The 20,939-nt window shown below is 33.5% G+C and overlaps 1 long non-coding RNA gene across 1 annotated transcript; it reads left to right on the top strand.

Annotated features, from left to right (window-relative positions):
- Positions 1 to 17,707: 17,707 nt before the first annotated feature.
- On the top strand, positions 17,708 to 20,279 carry LOC107629815 (uncharacterized). The gene is made up of 6 exons (XR_015907649.1): positions 17,708 to 18,092; positions 18,294 to 19,163; positions 19,289 to 19,373; positions 19,471 to 19,508; positions 19,698 to 19,746; positions 20,168 to 20,279. It is a non-coding gene; the product is annotated as an uncharacterized LOC107629815 (long non-coding RNA).
- The last annotated feature ends 660 nt before the right edge of the window (positions 20,280 to 20,939 follow it).

Here is a 20,939-nt window from a genome sequence, read left to right as displayed (position 1 = left end):
ATTCAATTGAGAAATTCTATATCAACAAAAGTTCACACATCATTGGTTCACTTGGATTTTGCTACAATCTGCACCTCCACTTCCACAAGCCCAATTCAGCGCTGCCTGCAACTCAACGTCGCTGCTTTGCGGATCAGCTATGCACCATTGCTCATATTCAGCAAACACCCTTTTTCTTTTCTTGCCCCTTAGTGGTGAATTTCAAATTCTGTTAGTGGTCATGTTCTGCTGTATCTGATACATCTTAATTTTAGATCCATTTCTGGCATTTGGAGAGCCATGAAACAAGCATCGAAATTGTGCGGAGGCTTAAGCATCTATAGAGCAGCCCTGCCACCCTCAACACAAGTAACTGTTGCCCCAACTCACTATGGTGTATTTGCTTATAAGTAACAAGGTGATTTATATTTGTAAAATAATCCCAAACTCACAACATCTAAATACATATTCGTTAATGATCTGGTTCCATATTAGTAGCATTAGTAAGTATAATGGCTTCCACAAAATATTCAATATTCACTGACAAAATGAAATAGCATAGACAAATGTCAAAGCTTTCACAAACTATAGAATATTAAGTATTAATTCCCAGGAAAAAAGTTAATATCTTCCCTTCCTTCCCTGTTTTCCTAGTTTCCAAAGTTTAAAATCTACTTTGCGACTTGCATTCATTCCACACAAAGATGTTGCTCTCCCTTAAGTACTACAGCCCTTTGCTCTTCCAGCTGGAGGGAATGATATAGAGAACAGGTGAAGATTTAAGACTTAATATGCTCTTTTGCCTTCTGTTGTTAATTACTTGATTATGAACTGGGAATTGGAATATGTATGTTCGGATGACTTATTATTATCTTGCATTTTGGTTCTGGATTGTCTGTTAATCTTTTTATGGCCACCTTGACAATGATGCTAAATTGCTAATTACTTGATATTTCCAGGAATGAATAGAATCCTGAATCTTGAAATTGGTTATAACACACAGGTCTTCAAATTCTAAATAACCTTAACCTGCAGTTGTACTTCAGTTGATTTTTTAGTAACATAGCTGAATATTATCTTATTTGTAATATCTTCCATGGAGAGGACATTGGTTGCAAAGAGGTAAAAAGTATTACTGTCACCAATGACTTATAATCTCCATATGCAATGAAAAACATAGATTAAGTTTAATTATTGATCCTGCATGAACTATATTTAAAATACATATATTATTTTCTTGTAGAATGGTATGGAGAGGTGATACATAATTCAGTATTCAAACAATAGGTTTATTAGTGATTCTTAGATTATTTAGTTTGCTAGTACATAGAATATTGATGTATACCTCATGCTTTAAGATGATTAGACAACGTGTCTACATTAATATTTATTCACTCTCAACCTTTGGTAAATATGGGCTATGCAGGACTAATCTTGGATTTTGGGCTGGTCATCGTAACTCTAAGATTAGAGTCATTCTTGCATGTGTATGGGAAAATGACACTGAACTTGATGAAATAGGGCTTGATGCTAAGGCCCAAAAGTTTCTTCTTCCTAACTTGTTTCAACATTGGCTGGAAATTTTCAGAAGGGTGGAAGAGCACCGGCTGGTGAAGGTCAACAGGGTGAGCGACCTCCAGAGTGCAAGCACCAGTAGAAGTTTATCTATTATGATTTATGCAGTAGCTGAAAGCTTTCTTGTTGGAGAATGTCTGTTGAAATAGTGGGGTTCATGCGATTTTGTTTTATGATGCTTAATTCATTTTTCTCTTTTAAGGTCTTGGTAGTTTGAATTGTTGGTCTCCATTCTCCTATTTTCCCTACATGTTTTGGAGAGAATGTTGTTATATAGTGTTAGGATGCTATGATTGTTATTGCTGGACTTTGTATTGTGTCTCGTATACTTCAAATATATAGTGGGAGTTTGTGGTTTACTTGTTGTTGTTGATTGTAAACCATTAAAGGATGTTCGCGATTTTCTCTTCCTGTGGCATTGTCTCACCGCACCTTGCTTATTGGTGTTAAGTTTTTTTATAAAATTTGAGAGCTTTGTGGAATTCTATTGTTTAAAAATGGGTTTGGACTTTAGAAATAATTTTTCATCAGTAATTTTTGACATAACCGATCAAAAATGGTGGAATGTATTAGGTTCTTGTGCAATCTAGAGATATTGATTCATTATGATGAGCTATCATGAAGGCAGGCATGCTCAGATATCACATAACTTTCAAATTATAACTAATGCGTACCCAAATCTATGCTAATACTTTTTACTAAAGATTTTACCATCCATAATGACTTGCAAATAATAAAGTTGGATTTTGAATTAAATTACTCCAAATATGTTTATATTTATTAACAAAGGAAGCCTACATGAGTGAAGCACAAAGAAGTGCACTAAATGCTCTTCTCTTTCGAATTGGCGACCAGTCTAAAGACATAGTCCTTGCACTTGCCACAAATCGACCAGGTGATCTTGATTCAGCTGTGGCAGATTGAATTGATGAGGTCTTGGAAATCCTGTTACCTGGGGAAGGAGAATGCTTTAAACTTCTTAAGCTCTATTTGGACAAGTACATAGCCCAAGCCGGATCGAGGAAGTCGGGTTCAATTCAAACTACAAGAATGATTGTGGGGGTATGTGTGGCAACCTGGATGACAAACTACAGGAAGACGTATAGTTATATAATAAATGTAATTTTCTTTTGCTAAAAAAAAATAGTACTTCATTTGCAAATGTGTATGGTTTTGTTGGTAACCTAAAATATTTATATTTTTCAGGTTAATGATAGTACAAGGATGCGACTTGCGTTGGATTTGATTCTAAGGCCCCACAACTTGATGCTGCATAATGTCATTGACTCTGCTACCTAGAATTACAATAAGTATAAACAAAAGGATTAAAACAAAAATTAAAAAAATCGTAATTGTCATGTAGTCATGTTTAGTTTATATTAACTATTAAGAGTTGTTAGTTTCATCTCTTTTACTTAAAAAATTATTATGCACTATATTTTTTATGGACTCTTTTTGAAAATTAATGTTTCTGTCTTTAGTTCAATTATAGTTGAATTTAGGTCAAGCTTAATTTTCACTCTTGTATTTCGATTCCTTGAACCACTTCTGTGTTGTAAGCTGGACAAGTAATGATTTTAATCAATGTTCTGAAAATCGGTTCGAATCGGCCGGTCGAACCGGTTGAACTGTGATCTGTTGCGAAAAACGACTTGGGCGGATGCTAAAACTGGTTTAACCGACCAGTCGAACCGATCGAACTGCGAACCGATAGGGAAAACGACTCGGGCGTATGCTAAAACTGGCATTTTGAAAAACCAATATAAGACTGTCGAACCGGTCGAAAACCGGTCAATCGAACCGAACTGGGACCCGCCGGTTTTCTGAATTTTTGCATAAATTGAAAAAGGCGCTGCTTGGATTGAAAAAAGACTTCATATATGCATTTTTAAAACTTCGAAACCCTAACCATTTTGATTGTCATTGTTTGTCATTCTTTTATGCCCCTTTTTATTGTTTTTGTTGTTTACAGTGAATTTGAAGTGTCGCGGGTTTCACCCATGTGATCATCTTATTAAATTAGAGCTTGTGAGTTTATGCTAATTTTGTAACCGAGCTTATTTGGTTTATGTTTCTTTTGTTGAAAACTTTATATTCCTGGAGAATTTCTTTGTAAAGAGCATGGTTCTGAAAACCGGATCGGACTGGCCGATCGTTCAAACGAAAATCGCCAACGATTCCAATTCGGTTTAATAGGTAAAACTGGCAATTCAAAAAGCGCTCTGAAACCATTGAACTGGTCGAGAACCGGCCGGTCGGACCGAACCAGGACCCGGCTGATTTTCACTTTTCTGCCAAAAACGTCACCGTTTTGGTATTAGAGGAAAATGGAACTAGCCTTTCAGTCTCACGCATTTGCTTCCCTCTCTCAAACCCTAGCCTCATCACTCTCCTCTAAGCTGTGTCACCACCGCCGTCCTACCGCCGCCGTCGAATCTGGTCCAGTCGTCGTCCCTACTGTTTCAGCGTCGTCGCAGCTCATCTCTGCCGTCGCGTCGCGCCGCATATGCTCCACCCTCCTCTGCTCGAACAATCATAGCTTATTCCTCAAGCCGGTCTCAGTCCTCATCTTTGTCTGCTTCGTCATGCTACTGCCGCCGTCTGTCGTCGTCGTAGTCATCGTTAAGTGACGAGACACACAAACATAGAGAGAGAGAATGCGCTGCGAAGGGGAAAGAAGGGGTGGAGGTCGCGGGAGGAGGCGCGCGAATGGTGAGGCCTTTGCTTCTTTCGCCGTGTTTGAGGTCGAAGACGGCCGCCAGTGCTCCTACCTCTGTTGCTACCTCTGTCGTGCCTTGCCATCATGTTACCACTTATTTCAAAAGTCCTCATTCTTGTTCTACTTCAAAATCATGCTAAATTTGTGAGTGTCTGTCCTTTTTTGAATGTTTATAAATAATAAGATTAGACATTGATTTTTCTGATTATGGTTTTGGTCTGAATGTGATCTTGTTTAAATTTCATGATTTTGTTTCTGGCTCCTAAAGGTTGGGTTTCATTTTCTAATATGCTTAACATCAGAAAGATTTGGAAAAGTTTGTTACTCTTTATTAAGAATGTGTTGAAACTTTATTAAAATTTGGCTGAAAATTTTGTTATAAGTAACATAGATAGATAGATAGATAGATAGATAGATAGATAGATAGATAGATAGATAGATAGATAGATGGGATATACCAAAGTGAAACCTGAACTGAAAAATTGTATATTGAAAATTGTTTTAGGTTTATAATGCTTACAAATTGAAAGAACATGTTTGTTTTCTGTTAAATTTGTTTGTTACTATTCACTAGAAGAGAAGAGAAGGATTCTTTAGAAATAAATTTTCATATAAAGTAGAGCTGAGTGAGTGCTCTAGGATTGCTACTATGTCTGTTAAGATCCAAATGGTTTTTCTTAGATCTGTCTAGTTGGGTACATAGAAAATACAGATTATATATGACTTTATAAAACCTTAAACCTTTTTGAGAATCAATGATAATGAAAAAGCTTAAGCTGATAGGAGGAGGTAACATGAATGGTTATATCTCTAACAGTAATGCAGACATTTGAATGTAAAAGCATTCTCCATACGATCAACAATCAGCAACGATTGTCATTAGCCCTACCAAATAATAATAAGTGCATGCAGAAACTTTGGCAGAATAAAACTAAATGAAATGCATTGTTCGTATCTATGCATCCAAAAATTAATCATGAATATTCATCTTACATGCCATTCACGCTGCATTAACTATGGTAAATATTTGTGAAATAATCTCTCCTTTTTTTTTCTCAGTTACCACAGTCGCACTAACATGGGTCATGGGACAGCGATACATGGAAACATCCAAGATTATGCCTGCTGGTCTTGTAGCAGGACTTAGGTAATTAAGATAATGGATTAATTCTCATCCTCATACGCCAAACATATTTATTCTCACTGGACTTGTCAACTTGTGATTAGATGATGAAATTAATGCAAACCCGCAAAGCTAGTTATTTTCTCTGAACCTTTTATTTTTCTAGAAAATGAAGGCTTCCCCATCCCATTTTTTCAAGATAATTTGTTTTAGCATCTCATTGGTGATTATAGTAACACTATATATTACCCTTATATTTTGTCCAATTGCTCCACCTGTCACCAAGCACTATTTTGCATTAAACATTGTTAATGGCGTCTCACTGAACATTTATGCTGGCGGTGGATTATTTTACTTTTATAATTTGATCTTTAAATTTTAGTTGATATTATTGACTTGGGGCAATTTAGGTTAGGCTGTTTATTATTTATAAACTACTGCCTATGAATGTTCATTGATTGCATTCCAAGCTGCAACATTGAATTGCTTGTGTATGGAATTAAGACATTCTGCCTTTCTTTTCTTGTTGCAGTGATCTTATGACTCTCTTGCATGCTTATGTCTTTCTGTTTGTTTGAAGTGCTTGACTTATGTATTCTTAGGACTGAGTGAACTTATGTCTTCTTCTTAACAAAGCACTTCATTACTGAGATTTGTTTATCTATCACTAGTGAGGAAAAAATGAATAAGTTGCGGGATTTGTGTCATTTTACTCAATCATTATTCATATACATTATGTAATAAATGTGAAAGTGAATATCCTTCTCTTTCTTTCAACCTTTGACGTTGCTTTTTCATATGACATGCAACTACTTTTTTCCTCACTTTTCACTTCTCCTGTTTCTTTTGCTGTGCATATTTTTTTTAATTATTTTTTTTGAAAAAAAAAAGATTGCTAGAAGAAGGAATGCACACTTGCTTAAGAAGTGCAATTGCTTTAACATTTTACCGTGATCTTAGCATTGAAGATGATGACATATTTGTATCAGATGGAGCAAAGTGTGATATATCTCGCCTTTAGGTTTGTTTTATTTCTGTCCCCCCAAATCCAAAACATAATCTCCCCAACTTAAAATTGCATTTTATGCCATGTCTTTTGCCTTGACCACTTACTCTGATTGGGTTTGAAAATTCTTACTTCCGAGAATGGGTCAGGGCCACAGGTGTTAGGGGTGGCATGCTAATTAGCATCTGAAGTTTTCTGCAAAGCAATCAATGAGCTCTTCCTTAATCTAACTAATTTATTTCTTGTACTTTAATTCTGTGGCAGATTTTCTTAATCAAAGCCTTTGTGTGGAGAACAAGTTGGAACACAAGCTGACCAAACTGGATCAATAAGCTACATTTAATTCAATCTTTTTCAGTTATATTAGTTAGCAAGTTGGAGCCATTATGTAGAGCACTGTGATGGATGTTTCAAGAAGAAAATATAAAAAAGACCAAACAGTTTCATAGTGCATGGTGCAATCAATGGAAACTGTGTTTTGGAGCTGAAATCTCCAGTTCCCTATCCCTAGAATTTGAGATGGTGTTGTATTTAAGTAGGTATTTCTATAGGGAAAAAAAGAAAAGAAAAGAAAAGAAAAAAGAATGCTTGTGTATATCATCCCTATATGAATTGTACTGTAGTATAGTAGTAGTAGTAGGCTTCCTTTGTTAATAAATATAAACATGTTTAGAGTAATTTAATTTAAAATCCAACTTTATTATTTGCAAGTCATTATGGTAACACAAATCTATGGTAACACATTAACAAATATTGAACAGTTATAAACTACCATCATCGAGTCGCACAATGTATATGGAGACCAGGAAGATGTAGCCTCAATGGTAAGAAAGTGAACATGTGAATAGAGAGAATAAATAAGCATTGAATTAAGACACGCACGCACAAAGGGCTAAAAAGCAGATCCTTGGTACAAACATGAATAAGGGAACTCGCAGAAGCAAAAACTAAGTTCAAAGGCATTAAAGAAAAGAATTAATAAACAAAACCTAAGCATAAATCCACATGAAAAAGAGAGAAACAGAAGTAAGCCAAAATAAGATCTATGCATCTTCCATGATGGTTTAACTATCAAAATGATCATAATTCCTACTACATGAAATTCCAGTCCCTAATTCTTCACCGAAGGCGAATAGGTGATCATCAAGACATTCATAATAACCACAACCTCCAACAATTGATAATATTTTCAACGAGTAAAGTACCAATTCGGTCCCTGTCCATTTCCCAAAATGACAAGACGATCCTTAACCAAAAACACGTTCCATTACGGTCCCTAACTCTGTACTCCGTCTGCCAACCCGGTCCTTCTGTCAGTTTTCCGGCGAAAACTCGACGGAAATTGCTGACGTGTCAGGTTAAAAAATGGACAGGGACCTAGTTGTCTCTAAATTTAAATTGGTTAGGGGTTTATTTGTCTTTATTATTCTTTAAATAATATTTTTAATTATATTTTATTCATTATATTAATATTCTTTTTTTAATAAAAAAGTACAAACTAATTAATAAATTATTCAAATTTAAAAATATCATTTATTATGAAACCAAATAAATAATTTTTAAATATAATTTTTAAATATATAAATAATAAACATTAAAATTCAGTTAATACATTAATAATAATAACTAGTGACGGATCCAAAAAATTTTGATAGTGGGGGCGAAATATATATAACATGATAATAATTTTTATAATAAAAATATTACGTTTACATAAAAAATTAGCTATCAAATTATCTACTATAAATTTGAGTATAAATACATATATTAACTTATTTTTAATGTGTATTTTGTATTTCAAAATTTGTATTTTAAGATTTATTCTGTACAAGTGATTATTTTATATTTACGTAGCATAATTATTGTTATAATTATATTTTATTATTATAAAATATGATTAGGTTTCAAGATATCTAATTACAAATTAAAATACGAAAATAGTAATTTAAATAATAACACATAATTTAAAATTTAATTTTTTATATTTCATATTTTGAAACCTTGACAATATAATCAAAATGTCCATTTTTTTAGTCACAAAAAAATGTCCTTTTTTTGCATATGTCGTTAAACAATCATTTAAAACTCAACTTTCATACAATTAGCTTTTGATGATATTCATAGTTGAAAAAAATTCATTCAATTAGTGTAGTTATTATGAAAAAAAACTAAAGCTAATTTCGAAAGAAGAAACACAAATGGATAGATAATATTCTTTTGAGCCGATTTCTAAAAAAGAACACCAATCTTATTTAAATTTAAAAATTAATTATTATAATGGAAATCTAATATGAAGTTCTCAAATTGATTATCAAGTGTCGAAAGTTGAATAAAAAATTATTGTGGGGTCAAATTTAATAATTTAATAGAGGCAAATAAATATTATTATTATATACTACTCATTAGATAATGTGTTCATTAGTGTGTTCATTAGTTTACTATATATTAAATAATGTGTTCATTAGTTTTCACTTTATTGTAAAAATTAGCTAGATCATAATACTAATAGTATATCATAGGATTATTATTATTAATGTATTAACTGAATTTTAATGTTTATTATTTATATATTTAAAAATTATTTATTTAGTTTTATAATAAATGATATTTTTAAATTTGAATAATTTATTAATTAGTTTGTACTTTTTTATTAAAAAAAGAATATTAATATAATGAATAAAAATATAATTAAAAATATTGTTTATAGAATAATAAAGACAAATAAACCCCTAACCAATTTAAATTTAGAGACAACTAGGTCCTTGTCCATTTTTTAACCTGACACGTCAGCAATTTCCATCGAGTTTTCGCCGAAAAACTGACAGAAGGACCGGGTTGGCAGACGGAGTACAGGATTAGAGACCGTAATGGAACGTGTTTTTGGTTAAGGATCGTCTTGTCTTTTTGGGAAATGGACAGGGACCGGATTGGTACTTTACTCTATTTTCAACACATATTAGCCTAGCATCTTATGTAATATCAGTACTAGGTGCTAATACCGCATATTCGAAACAAAGTTCAAACACTTTGTCGTATCCTCTTTCCTTATTCACAAATTGATCCTTAAAAAACCATTCATTACCATTATTAACATATTACCATAACAAGACAGCTATTGGCACTAAGACATCAACCAATGATATAGTTCATGATATGTATCACCTCTCCATACCATTGTACAAGAAAATAATATATGTATTTTAAATATAGTTCATGCAGGATCAATAATTAAACTTAATCTATGTTTTTCATTGCATATGGAGATTATAAGTCATTGGTGACGGTAGTACTTTTCATCTCTTTGCAACCAATGGCCTCTCCGTGGAAGATATTACAAATAAGATAATATTCATCTATGTTACTAAAAAATCAACTGAAGTGCAACTGCAGCTTAAGGTTATTTAGAAATTGAAGACCTGTGTGTTATGACCAATTTCAAGATTCAGGATTCTATTCATTCCTGGAAATATCAAGTAATTAGCAATTTAGCATCATTGTCAAGGTGGCCATAAAAAGATTAACAGACAATCCAGAACCAAAATGCAGGATAATAATAAGTCATCTGAAACATACATATTCCAATTCCCAGTTCATAATCAAGTAATTAATAACAGAAGACAAAAGAGCATATTAAGTCTTAAATCTTCACCTGTTCTCTATATCATTCCCTCCAGCTGGAAGAGCAAAGGGCTGTAGTACTTGAGGGAGAGCAACATCTTTGTGTGGAATGAATGCAAGTCCCAAAGTAGATTTTAAACTTTGAAAACTAGGAAAACAGGGAAGGAGGGGAAGATATTAACTTTTTCCCTGGCCACGGACGGAGAAGCCAACGAGGATGAGGACGAGCTACTTGGGTTCCGGACAGAGGGAAGAGGAAGAAGCGGAAGCGCTGAGCCTGGGGACGCCGGCGGCAAAGAAGTCAGACAGAGCAGCCAACTACCACGCTCAATCAATATATCGTAGACCTTTGAGAAAGAGGCATTTAAAGAACTTCCATAGAGGAGAAAGACGCCGCGTTTGCCCAGTTGAGTGGTTTAGCCTTCCTTTTCTTTTAGATTCTTTAAATTCCGTGGGTGACGTAGCTACCGAGATCAACGCAGTCAATTATTGCTAGGGTTTTGTTGTTTTAGTGTGCTTCAGAGGAAAGGGGGGCACGAATGAGATTAGGAGAAGATGAAGAACATATTAATTTTTTATTTTTTTGATATATTTTGCTTTGTTTTAGAGGAGGATACTAATGATGGGAATTGGAGAAGACGAAAAAAGATTGATTTTTAGTTTTTTTTTTATATGTTTTTGTTTTATTGTTTAAATTATTTGAAACTATAAAATTAGGATTAATTGAATTCTAAAATTTGATTAATTTAAAAAGTATTTTTGTCTAATCAAATAAAGTAAAGATGTTTAAGACTTTTTATAACATTAAATAATAATATATTTTTATTTTTATTTAATTAAAGGGATATATTAGTAAAAGTGGTGATATAATATATATTTAAAAAAGAAAAAATTAGATGCTGATGTGGAAAATAGATTCCGTGTGGCTTGTTATTACTTGTCCATATTTTAAACGTATCGGTACGTATGAATTTATCATCGTACCGTAGCAAACACCATTATTTTTTGGAATGAATATGCTAGGTGTCTTTTCTTTAAGGATTAGTTGTCAAAATGATATTTGAAAAGAAAAGATCATATATAAAATCCATCTAATTTTTGAAAGATTCAATACTTAAATTAAGATAAAAAATCAATACTTAACTACTGATATATAAGATAAAAATTTGCCATGTATCACATACTTAACATGCTATTATGATTTTTTTAGTGATTATTGATAATAGAGAATACAGAATAATTTGTGATTGAATAATCCAAATTTTTTATTAGATTGATACGCTAGTACAATTCTAATTTATATATTAATGTATGCATATTCACAGCTTATATTATAAACTCTAAAAAAACTCATATAGCAGCCTAACAAAATTCTATCTTAACTAATTACCTAACCTTGATATAAGTGGAAGGTGATTACACCAATACCAGATAATCAACTAGCACTATCTACTTTTTCTAGTAGAATTCTCTTTATCTATAACACCTCCTTAAACGTAGGTGTGACCTGGACTTATACACACTCTAGATTTGGTTCTGAATTTGTCAAAGAAATGTGTGCAAACTTATAAGTTGCTAGAATATTCACAACAAAGAATTATCGTTAATTAACGTAACCTTGTCTTTTAAAAAAGTGTAGATCAATCTTTAGATGCTTGCAATGGCTCACTACAAGAGAAGCGGATACTAGAGACAGTTTTTTAGATTTTGCGGTAGTTTTAAACCGTCACTAAACAGAATATATACCAGTAGTTCATCAATCATCCTCTTTTACGACGTAAATATTTGATTTTGCGACAGTTTCTACCAACCGCTGGTATAACCGCTGCTATTCATATATTTTGCTTTGGATTGTTTTGCGGTGGTTTTGAACGGCCACATTATGCCCAAACACAATTTCAAGGTTCTTTTGCGACGGTTACAAACCGTCACTATTTGGCGCTGCCAAATTTGGCAAAATTTTATTTTCGGCGATTACCAACCACCGCTATATCAAAACCCGCGGCAATTTTTCAAATGTATTTCCATCGGTTACAAACCGCCGTTATTTGTTGCTGCCAATTTTTAAATTAAAATATATTAAATTATTTTTCTTTAAATATTCTAAGAATATGTTTTGTTTTTTTGGGATTATTTTTTAATTTTAAAAATCTTATTAGTTTTCTCTAAAAATCTAAATTGAAGGCGAGAACTCATAAAAATTTAATTCCAACACAAACTAATATAGTTATATTAATATCAATAAAGTATTTCTCTAATTAATAAAGCTGCATAGTCAAATTAAAAAATATATATATACTTCAAATAAAATAACATCAATCCTAATTTTTATTTTTCGTTATGTCCATTCAAAGAATTCATCCGTGCAGCGGTGTTTAGTGGCAGCTTCCCATCTTATCGTTGAATTAAATAACTTAGAACACTTCTTTTTGCTTGCCTCTTTATCTTCTCAGCTACTACATCATCCTCAACTGCCTTCCTTTTCAATTTCTCTGTTGCTACTTCATCCTCCACTGCCTTCCTTTTCAATTTCTCGGCCATCACCTTTGCATGTAGTTCAATCAGCATCCTTTGGACCTCCTCTATTTGAGTTTCATCCACCGGCAGCTGCGAACTAGAACAGAAGAGTTGACTTGGAGTCAGTCCGAAATTCATGCCACGCACTCTACCCGAGTGCTCTTTTCCGAGAGCTTGGGCAAGGGAATCATTTTCAGACAATATTCTAGTAGATTCATCACATTGCTCAATCTCCACAATTTTTTCTACAGACGTAAATAAGCATACATAAGAAATTACAGGTTAGAGCATATTCAACACAATTTTATAATTAAATCCAACGAGAAACAACATAAAGGATCCCAATGTAGTACTTACACCAATGATCTGAGCTTCTTCATGTATATAGGAGTCATCATGTCGTTTATGCACTAAGGTCCATAATTCTCCTCTACCAACTTTTCTCTCCTATAGTTCTATAACAATATAGTTTAAAAAATAACTGTATTAAACCCAAATAAAGAATATGCAGTCTAAAATATAGTTTAAAATGAATTTAAACCTAAATTACCTCTTCTTCCTTTGGTCTCACCAAGCTTTTAAAATCGTCAATGTGAGTGTATAGTTGTTTTGATCAATTCATAGCATTTTTTTTGCACTTCTCCTATTATGTCATAAAAAATAAGATTGATTAGACACCGAATTTGTCCATATCAATGTACTATAAATAGTATTATTTCTTAACGAATTCAAAATAGGTTACATATGTGTCAGGATCATTGCATTAATCAAGGAACTATCTCCAATGCTCTTTATCAATTTTCGTCGGGCGTAACTCAAGATTTTGCTCAAGCGTCCTTGTTCCAGGACTTCCCTATACTTTGTAAAATTGTTTTCTTGATACTTCCACTTCTATCTTTATCAAAGTGGAAATTTTTCTGCAACAATAAGTTCAAGTTGTTAGTAATTGTACAACGAAAGGATTGATTTAATTTAATAATGCTACAAATTTTTGCCTTTGTGCAATCATTATAAACCCTGTCTTTGCCAAGTGTAACACCCTCACTACTAGAATGTCACGCTTCCGGCTGCGCTACTCTGATAGCAAGAAGTATTACGACCACTTTACATACTAAATATTAAAATAGGAGCCTGTGACTCGACACCGTATCGCTGATTCCTTTGAAAACCGGAAATAAATACTTTATCTTAAGAAAAATACAAGCAGACATAGATTCATATACAAGACTCCTTACATAATATTTTATAATATAACATACATACAAAACATACAAATGTAACACACAATCAAACGAAACCTTTCCTTTCTTATAAGAAAATATCAATAAGAAACCAACCACGCAATCAAACAACACAATCATTAATTCAGCACCAAAGTTCATTCTCAAATGTAACACGCTAGGACAAACACAGGCAAGATAGACAAGGAAAGCACAAGTAGGTAGCAGTTACAGCAAATAGTTCAAGTAGCAGTTAAGAACAATTTAGCAATTAGGCAAACCAAAACAAATTCAAACCCAAGCAAAGCATACAAATGCATATGATGCATGCCTGTCCTATGACTGATGAGGCTCATCTGTCGGTTATCCAGCCAACCCGACAAGTCTGAATTGAACTTAGACTGTCCCCCGACGTGCATCCCTAAGAGTCTATGCATAGCTTTTTCTCAAATAATCAATATTGCTCAATGGGGGTAACATTCCCAGAAATTTATATAGTGCGCATGCCCGGTCACACTTACGTCGTAGGGTCAACAGAGTATCGAGTTTTCAACCTGGTACACGTGGTGGCAAGCCATGGTACTTTATCCAGGGAACCTCGTATCTTAGACAATTCAAATTCATAAGCCATTTGAATAATTCAAAGATCATATCTCAACATTCTCAATCAATATCTCAACATTCTCAACATCATAATCATTCATCAATCCAAATCTCATTTCCAAATTCATTCAAAAATCATATTTTAAAGAGAATTCTCATCATCCTTCTTTCCATTCCGTCCATTAACAATCCCAATTCAAAACATAATTCTTTCTTTGATAAGTAAATCAATCTTAAAACATATAATGTTTAAAAACAAATCTTTTTAATTAATTACTTCAAATAAAACTTCCAATTTGATAAAATTTCGGCAGCATCTCCTCTAAAACTCGGACACTGCTACCCTTTTCCGGTCCCATCCAAACATTTCTCAAACCTTTTCCTAACCATTTCCAAATCTCAAACATTTTCCAGAGTTGAACCAGTTCCAATATCAAATTATTTTCAAATCAAACCAATTCCAACAATAAAACTCTTTTTAAAATAAAATCAACTCGAATATTAAATCATTTATAAAATCATACCAACTTAAAATCAAACCGCTCCCATAATCAATTTATTTTCATATCTCAAATTATTTCCAAAATCAATTCATTTATATTACCAAGTAAACTCCAAAACCACGAAAATCCACCTTTCATAATAATCAAGTAAATAACATTTTAAACCGGTTTTTTATCAACAACCATACACCCCTCACGCAATCAAGCACCCAATAATCCAGCCCAACAAACTATCACATCCACAAGACAAATATAATCACAGAAGTATATCTTTTAGCATCAATATCTATTTATCACAACTCTGTAATGTAAAATAGATTTTAAGAAAAATCCCTACCTCAATTAGTCGCAAGTTGCATAATTAAACCCATTAAATCCTTATTCTCATGTTAATCGGCAGCAACCGCAGAAATTTCCAATCAACCGTAGAAGTTACAGCAACAACCACATATCTGACATAATTTAGAATTAACGCGGGATGGATATTGAGCGATATTAGAACATGATTGATAATAAAGTATTGCGATAAACAAGAACGAAACCGAATAATCTTACCATGATAAACAGAATAGAACGACACAGTAGCAGCTTCAAAATTGACCAGACAGCAGCTCTAATAACGGCCGGAAGCTCTGATGGTTCTGCAGTAGCGGTGACTGTATAATCCGATGCAAACAACCTCAGTAACAACTCACGGTAGAAGCAACTTAACAGAAAAGAAGATCTGAGGCAATATTAGAGCTTACCAAACTGACTTAGGCCTCAGTGGCGGTTTCTGGTGGCAGTGGCGGTGGGTTTCGGGTGGCAGAAGCTCAGTCACGGCGGCGCAGCCCCAGCAGTAGCGGTGACGGAGCGCGCAACGACGGCGGTAGCTTCTCGCTGCACGGCGGTGCCTTCCTGTTTCCTCCACCGTGAGATCTCTTTCGCTTTCTGCTCCAAAGACGGTGACGATCTGCGAAGGGGAAGACGTCGGCGAGGTCTTCATGGCGGCGACACAACTGGGCGGCGGCTGGGCTTGTCGGCAACGGCGACTCCACACGCGATGAAGACAGCGACGGTGGCGCGATGGCTGTGCCTCCTTCTCGCACGGTTCTGTTTCTTGGTTGAAGGAAACTTAGCTGATCACAAGTTCCTCTTCTTTGTGGCTAGAGAGGTAAAATTTTAATTATGTGATTGCCTCTTTATGTTTAGAAATTTATGATAGCACCTATTCATCTTTATCTTTATCTTTTATTTGTAATGACTTTGTGTTTTTCATGTCTGTTACCTTGTTTTTCATTATTTATAATTTTACATAGGTAAAAGCAGTGGATATTGATGCTTATGCTCCAAAGGATCTGCTAATTGTAACAACATGATCTCAAGTAAGTTACTTTTAGAATCCTCTAATGATTTTCTTAATTCCGTGAATCACACAGAATATGGATGGGATTAAGGCATGTAATAAAATGTGTGCTATTGTGTCAGGCAGAACCACATGCTGCCTTGAATCTTGCATCATATGGAAGTAGTCATGCTTTCAAACTAACTAAGGAAGATATTGTTTTGTATTCGGCCAAGGTATGATAAAAGTAAAGCTATTTAAAGTATTGAATTTTGCTTTGTCTAAAGGCTAAAACACGTTTGATATATATAACTAACTAAATCAGTTGGAATGAAACCATATATAGTGATGTTTGTATTCGTGAGCAGAGCACCATTCTTTATTCATATGTTGATTTTTTTATGCATTAATTAATGATTATGTCCGCATGTACAATATATAGTAATATTACTTAAGAATGATAAGAGTTTCTTTCTTTTCTTTTCCTTTATTTTTACATTTTATGACTGATTCATTGAGCATTGTGTTCGTATAGTGCAAGTAGGCATAGGTGGTGCTGGATGCGGCTGAAGCTGCTACTACAACTGTGGGATTTCTGGACATACATCACCTAAGTATGTCTCCCAGGCTTCTTAGTTAATTTGATCATCATTCTCGTGGCATTTAATTTTTTTTTTCATTTATCTTTTACTTAGGCTTAAGTCTGGGATTGAAGAATGTTTAAAAAAGGTCTGTTCATATTGGCGTGTGTTTGGTCTATTTAGTTTCATTCAATATTAATAGATAGTATAAATGTGTATTGTGTTGTGGATTTTTGGACCTTTTAAGTTTTTTTTCTTCTTCAGACTTTGCTATAGGGATATTTGGAACAGTATCCTCTGTGTCTGAATTTTACTTCTTTTTCATTTTTTTATTTTCTTTTTCATTTTTTTAAAATTATTTTCATATATGTTTGGCAAATTTGCCTCTTTAATTTAGAAAATGTATATGTTTGGCAAAAATCATGCATTTAAAGAATTTTTTCAATTTTTTTTAGCAATGAGAGCATGCATTAAGTTAAATGAAATTGAAGTGTTGAGCTGAGTGGAACAGGGTTAGTTAATTTGATTCTATTTTCTTTACGAGTGTAATGGTGTATTAAATTAGCAAAAGTTGTATATAACTAAATTGATTTAGCATGAGTTTGATTTTGTTTTCATGGTTATATGAAGTTAGGGTTGCAAACATTGAAAATACTTGCATAATTATGCAGGTATGAGTTCCAGGGTTCACCACACTACAAAATTTTTATTTGTTTGTGATAGTTTTTTAATAGGAGTTACTAAAAACCTCCATAATATATTTTATTTGTGGAAAATTATAAAACCTCCTTAAATAATTAACAAAAACTCTCACTGTAATAATACTTCCAATCCAATTAATTATAAAAAAAAATCCAATCCAACCAATTATTCATTCACTCAGCCCATACCAACAAAAAAAAAAAAATAAAACTTCAAAACAGGGCTTCGAGAGAAAGGACGAGGGAGAGTGAGATCTCTCTGAAACCCTAGAATCTCAATGTCATTGCCACCGCCACCGTCACCGCCACCGCCATTCATCTTCTTGCCGGTGTTGCCATCATTGTCTCCTTCGTTCCAAGTCAGTGATGATTGCATTCAGATCGTTGAGGTAATGCTTAGATCTTCTGCTTCTGCGTCATCTTCCACGACGGGTTCTTCTGTTGGTTCTGCTTTTGCTCCGATGGCTTGAAGGATTCAGAGCGCGGTTTCGGCGCGGACGCAGTGACACTAGCTGAGGAGATCTGGAAGGCGTGCGAGCGGGAGTCTCTGGAAAGTTCGATTGAAGCTGCATTCAAAGCTATCAGATCTCGTGGAACTGATTCTCATGTTCCAAGTCATTGCGGTGAGAATTTCTTCCTAATTTATTCTTGTTTAGTTCGAGACTTAAATTTCTCACTCACTTCCGTCCAGAATTTTTTCAGACAATCTCCATGTCTGTGAGAAAGATGAATTGAATTTGAGATCTCTATTAACTCCAATTTGTGCCTAATTCAGCTTCATACGAATACTTTCTCACTTGCTTATATGATTTCAATGATTCCAGATTGCTATTTTTGCACCTTTTATGTGGATTTCATGAACAGAATGGTTATCTGTCCACAGAAACTTTGTTCGACACTATTTGGCATTCACCAATCGCCACAGAAGTGGTATTTCAAAGTTGTCACTTCACAAGCCGTTGAGCGCAGATTCTCTTAAGCTCTAAGCGGATCAATTGCAATTGGCTTCAGAGGAGTATTTCTATTATTTAATTATTTTAGTTGCATAAGAGGTGTATTTGCTTGCATGGTTTTCTGCTTGACTTGTTTTGGGCGATTATCCTTTTTTTAATATATGCTTTTGGTATTAACTAATTTGCTGTCAATGTTTAATGTATGTCTTTATAGAATTATATTCAACTTTCCGATTAACTGTATACTCATTTTTGGTGCAGACGTTGGGTATAGGATATGCATTTTCTTCATTTATCTAGCTTTGTGGCCCTATTACTGGCCTTGTGATAGGTGATATAGTCTTGCTTTATTTTTAATTTTTATATTAATTTTCTTTAAATTTCTTCTCATGCCTATTTTTTCTATTGCTCCATTAAATTATATTCAAGCGTCAATGCCTTTTCACTGAATGTTTATTAACTTTATAACATATATTTATTTATGGAATATGGGTGTTGGTCTGGACAAATTTATGATTCATTATTAGATTGATTTAAACATGCAAATAACAGGGTCCATTCATTCTGGCAGGATCCTTTATGATTTCCTTGGCTGTAAGCATCAGTGGTCATTATTGTTTACATCTGGATTACTTTGACACTTAATTTCACATTAGCTAAATTATGTCTTGTAATGTTGGTGATATTAATTGGATTTTCTGCAGACGATTGGATATTTATTCGGAGATACAAGTGAGCATTGTAGGTTTTCCTTGCCAGCTATTCATTTTTGTTTACTCTTTAGTTTTACCACACTTCTGCTTTTAAAATTTCACGTCTATTAACCTACTTAAATACTAATAAATTTTATATTTTTGAAATTCTAGCACATTTAAAGTTAACCGAACAAGAGCTGCTCTTGTATTTATTTTTGGGTTCTGGATGCTGGATCTTGCCAACAACACTGTGCAGGTAAGGTCAAAGAATTAGAATGTGCTTCTTTCTGTTATCTTTATATTGATGAAAGAAAGTAAGTTTTCATTTTATGTTTTCAAAATTTAATTTGTAGGGACCAGCTTGGGCACTTTTGGCTGATGACCTTTTCAGGTAGAACTTGCTTATTTTACATGCTTTCTTTGTTCACGTTCTCAACAATCACAATGTGGATTCTTGATTTTCATCTTATATTAAATACCTTCTTGATATTGACGAAACGTCATGATACAATAATTTTCCTATTATTAGGTCCTGATCAACACAATGTAGTAAATGCTATATTTTGTTCATGGATGGCAGTTGGCAATATCCTGGAATATTCTGCTGGTGCTAGTGGAAAGTGGAACAGGTGAGGCCTTGTTAATATTTCACAGTGCTAACTATATAAAACTCATTGCTCATGATTCTTTGAAAATGGCATTTTATCAATGATGAAATGTAGAGATAAGCCCCCTTATTCATGCAAAGGTCACTAGTCATGGCATGTAACTCTAGCAATTAAAGCCATCTAGCAGATTTTCTTATGAAATCAATTTGTTTGAAACAAGTTACAATAATTTGTTTTACATTTTTATGCTGAAGAGTTATTATAGGAGAAGGGATCCTTAGGATGGAGTAGAACACCTTATGAAGGGTTTCTCAGAGGAATGAGGATTCTATCTTTTACAGAAGCATATTTTTTTTATCATATTTGTATTTTGTATAGGTTTTACTTGAAGTTAATGCTTATTTTTTGCTTATTTGATATTATTTGTTTCTTACCTGAGCAGATAGTTCCCTTTCCTGACAAATAGAGCTTATTGTGAAGCCTGTGGCAATCTTAAGGCCGCATTTATTGTTGTAGTGGTGGGTTACTATCTGATATCATTTTATATATTGTCAGATCATATAAAATATGTAAATTTAATTGATCTAAGTTGTTCATTTCATACCAATTTGATTGATGTAATTTGTTTAAATTTCTATTCATTACATACTAATTACCAATTTCTTTAAAGTTAAATAATCTTTAGCTTGATTGATGTAATTTTTTCAATCAATAATAGTAGTTTATAAGTTTAAAATATGTTTAGGTACAATTTTAAATTGTTTGCAACAGTTCAGTTTGATGTAATTTTTTTTTTTTGGAAATTCAGTTTTTATGGAGATTTTAAACCGCCACAAAAATTTCAAAAAACTGCCAAAAAATTAAACTCAAAACCCCCCACAAAGCAGACAAAGAACCGCCACTAACTTATGTCTTGGTGTTTTACAAAACCGCCACAAATCAGCTCGTGGCACCTCAAATTTTGGAGGTTTAGAACTCCCACTAACCTTTTGGTGGGGTTTCAAACCCCCACAAACCAATAAAAAAATCGCCACAAATCAACTTGAATCTTGTAGTGCCAGATGCATTCTCTGATTCAGTTCATGAATATAAAATATCCTCTAAAGGTCTTCTGGGATTGTATTCATATTTTTATTTTGAAACTTTTATGTAATTAGATGATATTGAAATATTGGAGTCGTTGTTTTTTATTTTACTTTTTAAAGAAAAATAGT

This window comes from Arachis ipaensis, chromosome B3 (genome assembly GCF_059453495.1).
Source record: "Arachis ipaensis isolate K30076 ecotype BB chromosome B3, ASM5945349v1, whole genome shotgun sequence".
NCBI classification, from domain to species: domain Eukaryota; kingdom Viridiplantae; phylum Streptophyta; class Magnoliopsida; order Fabales; family Fabaceae; genus Arachis; species Arachis ipaensis.
Note: the sequence above shows the minus strand (reverse complement) of the source record. Positions and strands in the feature narration are given on the sequence as shown.